At 38.4% G+C, this 4,382-nt stretch overlaps 1 long non-coding RNA gene across 1 annotated transcript; it reads right to left on the bottom strand.

Annotated features, from left to right (window-relative positions):
• Positions 1-1,322: 1,322 nt before the first annotated feature.
• LOC148690423 (uncharacterized) lies at positions 1,323-2,202 on the bottom strand. Its single transcript, XR_015957245.1, has 2 exons — positions 1,654-2,202; positions 1,323-1,616 (listed from the first exon to the last, which is right to left on the bottom strand). It is a non-coding gene; the product is annotated as an uncharacterized LOC148690423 (long non-coding RNA).
• Between the last annotated feature and the right edge of the window lie 2,180 nt (positions 2,203-4,382).

The raw sequence follows: 4,382 nt of genomic DNA, 5'->3' as shown, positions 1-4,382 counted from the left end.
AAAGAGAGAGAGAGAGAGGTGTGTATATATATATAGTTCTAGAGAGGGAATCGGGAAAGACACCCCAGAAATGGGGGAGGTTGCCACATGTCAGTTCAGGGGTGGTCCAAAGTGGAAAATATCTCTACTTGGAAAATTAATAAAATGCCCCAAAGATTTGAATTCCGTAAAATCTTCGTTTTAGCTCGAAATTACATTCCGCTTGCACCCCACACGATCGTAACGATGAGTACTACAAGGATACGACAAGTAAAAGAGTCTTACGACACGGCACAACAGTCAACAAAAGTCAACGTTTTTACCTCGAAGGGCATTTTCGTAAATTCACATTTTAAAATTATAAAAATCGAAATATTTGGGGACGGGTTGTTACAGCTTTTATTAAGGTTTCAATTTGAGAGTTAGAGATACAAGGGTCAACAATATTAACAAAATTAGGTCTAGCACCAACCGAGAACCTTAGTTTGAAGTTCTGCACAAAAATTTGTTCTAGACCATCCCCAGGGTACCACTAAGTACCAAAGTTATCTTTAATTATGGAAATGGTAATAATCCTAAAGTTCACAATTTAAAACGTTTCCTAAATGCTAGTATACACAAATTAATAATTAAAAGTTATAAATAAACATATTAACTTTAAACTAAAAAAATTCATAGAATAAATACAATTGCAGAAAATAGAATAAAATTGTAAAAATATTGAAAAATTGCAGAAATTTAAAAAAAAAATTCAGAACTTAAATTAACCCTAATGTAGAACCTAAATCCCCAACCCTAACCCCCTCATCTAAAATGTTGAGAATGAGTCTCACATTAATAGGGGGAGAGATATTGCATGAGCTTATAAGTAAGTTGGGCTACTTCCCATATTGCCAATTAGTTTTATAGTGGAACTTCAACTTCCTTCATGAAACCCCTAATTCAAAGCATGTAATCAAAATTAATATGAAAAAAAAAAAATGGGGAAAAAATATGCTCAATCCACCCCCGCATGCAGCATCGACCCTCACCCCTGTTAACTACATTGTAATGTTTGGAAATTGAAAGAAAATCAAGAAGGAAGATGAAGAGAAGAAAGATCAACACAGAGAGTTTTACAGAGAGATAGATTTAGAGAGAGAAATATGCTTTTGTATTAATTGATAGAATGAAGTTTACACAACTGTTTTTATAAGGGAGAGCCTAACTACTCTAAACAACTTACTAACTGTATTGCTAACTTGTATTCTTAATACTCCCCCTCAATCTCAACTGGGGAAACCCAGTTTGAGATTGGAAGAACATCTACAATCACTGAACACAATGTTGAACCATCTGCAATCTTCCAAGAACAGCCTCTTATAAAATTGTAACACACCCTCAGGCCGGTTATAACAACTTCTTGCGGGATTACCCTTCGTGGGATTTACCGTCAACAACTTCATTTAACATTGGCTTCGGCCTTTAAACAGACAAATAACAAACTATAGTGTGGCATTGGCCTTAACTATAGCACCACGGGATCGCCCTTTGTGGATTTTACCAAAATACAACTACTCTTAACAGTGGCATCGGCCTTCACAATTTCAACAACAGAAAATCAACATCAATGTAGGATTACCCTTCGTGGGATTTACCTACTTACATCACGGAATTACCCTTCGTGGGATTTACCGTTTACAACTTCATCAAACTTCAACGTATAACCGGACTTACTGTAGATTCATGCTAACAATTGAGTTGGTTAGACTCGACATTATAGGCTGTAATAAGGAAAATACTGCACCATTCCTCAGTTAGCTGCTGAACAATCTTCTTAGACAGTACATTTCTGAATTTTGACACAAACCATAATCGGAACAACCACAAAATTGTACATACCAGAATGCAAGAATTCACACGCATTTTTCCAAATATATCAAGAGTTGCAGAAAGATCAAACCCAATAACCTTGCAGACTATCAGTGAAGCAGAGAAAGAACTTCTCGGAAAGCTGCACCACCAAGATGAATGAAGAAGCAGATTTACAATCCACTGAAATTGCCAATGGGTTGGGATGGGAAGCCCATTCGCTACTGGCTGTATAAGCTTCATCGTCTTGGTCAGGAATTCAAGTGCGAGATATTCGGGAATTATAGTTACTGGGGGCGTAGAGCTTTTGAGAGACATTTTAAGGAATGGTGCCATCAACATGGTATGCATTGCCTAGGCATACCAAACACGAAGAACTTCAACGAGATCACATCAATAGTAAGTTGGTTCAAGAGAAGCCCATTGAGGACTGTGTTAAAGCTGGCTGTTATGCAGCAAACGTTGTCATCCAAAGGTCAAGCTGCACATATCCAGAGAAGCCCGATTTCCATTAGGGTCATTCATTTCTCACCAATATTAGCCGCATCTTGTTCATCCAGAGGACCATGCTGGTTGCTAATCCCAACCCAAGTCTCTTCATCTAGACTATCAAGGGAAGTAAGATCAACATTCCTAGACCAACCAGACTACCAGAAATTGAACCAAAACCAAATCTTTAAGCCTCCACAATTAACAATTCTTCAAGAAACCGACGAGCAAACTAGTTGACAATGACAATCGACCTTGGAATTCATCAAACATAAAGAAATTCTCACTGAGACAAATCAACAAACAGGTAGAATGCACAGACCTGTACTTTACTGAAACCCCATAATTCTAGAACCAAGAAACTCCACCAAGAACCAATCAACTACAAATCAAGCGATGGAAGAACGAAAGATCACCAAGGATCCGACCAACCCTTTTTCGTAGTTGAGATTTCTAGGGTGTCTTGCGAGGAGAAATCCGAGCTCCTTCTGTGTCTTTCAGTCGGTCGACGCCGTCACCGTTAGAGCTACAATCAGCGGTGCCATGGAGCAGCAGAGCAATCAGAGGACTGCCCAGCAACAAGACGAGCTCCAAGAAATGCACCAAGTGAAAAGGACAATACATAGAGAACAGTTCCAGCGACAGAAACCCAGTTGCCCTATGCAGAATCCAAATTCTTCAACAAAGAACACGGTCATGGCGAACGAGAAAGTGAACAGGAAGCTGAACGGAGAAGGAAAGGAAGAAAGAGCACTTGTATTACGAATAAGGAAATATGCGGAAACGAAAGAAAGTAACGAAGAAAGATAGAAGAGGAATCGACCACCAAGATCCATGGCGTGAGCCTTGGTGGCTCTGATACCATGTTAACTACATTGTAATGTTTGGAAATTGAAGGAAAATCAAGAAGGAAGATGAAGAGAAGAAAGATCAACACAGAGAGTTTTACAGAGAGATAGATTTAGAGAGAGAAATATGCTTTTGTATTAATTGATAGAATGAAGGTTACACAACTGTTTTTATAAGGGAGAGCCTAACTACTCTAACCAACTTACTAACTGTATTGCTAACTTGTATTCTTAATAACCCCGCCACTGCACCACCCACCGTCACCCCGCGAACTTGCTGGAGGCTAACAGGAATAATGAAGAAGAGGAAGTTGATCGTGACGACTATGTAGGAAAATAAATTGATGCACCCGTTGAAATTCCAATCTTGAAAGATGAAATTGGAATTAAAAAAAAAAAAAGATGGAGCACAGATAATCAAGGTGGAGCACAGATAACCAAGGTGGAGCACAGATAACCAAAGTGAAGGTGTCTCGAGTGGAGAAATATAAGAAAGAAGATCAAAGTGAATTTAGCAAATCAACAATCAACCAAGATGTGAAGTTAAAGGACAAACTTGACATCGTGGGAGTTTGTAATGCAAGAAGAAAATTACGCCGACTTGATGTGTAAACAACAATGCGACTTGATGTGCAAGTCAACAATCCGCTATTCTTCGAACCTCAGACAAGAATTACACCTAATTAATGGTAAGATAATTGTCGTACAAGTGATGAATAATAATGCAATTTGATTAGACCTAATTTGGGATTTCAACACTTTTTACATGGCTGCTATACCTACCATGGTAAACGATGCCAAAACCTTAAATATGTGATAAGTGACACATGGCAGTATCTCAGTTGTGGTTGACATGTCATATTATATGGTTGGGAATGGGTGTAATTGGTTGTAGGTAGTTAGAATCTGGAGGATAAGGTTTGTTAAATAGATAAAGAATGGTAGCTTAATGAGTAAGGTGTGTAGTCATATAAAAGCATAGTAAACACTCTTCATAATTCATTCAATACAATCAGAGCATTTTCTCTATCTCTTAAACACTTATGTTTTAGCTTTTCTCTTTCGAATCCCTTCTTATAGCTATGGATACTTCTGCTATCTTGGTATCAAGAGTTGTCGGTCTGCTGTGGGTCTGCGAATGTTTTCGGGCTCGGTGATTTTGAATTTTTTTTTAGGGGCGTCCGTTGATTTTGTGGCTGCGGATCTGAGTGTGTT

Source organism: Pyrus communis, chromosome 15 (genome assembly GCF_041283825.1).
Source record: "Pyrus communis isolate YQ-2024b chromosome 15, ASM4128382v1, whole genome shotgun sequence".
Lineage (NCBI taxonomy): Eukaryota > Viridiplantae > Streptophyta > Magnoliopsida > Rosales > Rosaceae > Pyrus > Pyrus communis.
The sequence above is the reverse complement of the archived record's forward strand: the minus strand, read 5'-3'. Positions and strand labels throughout refer to the sequence as shown.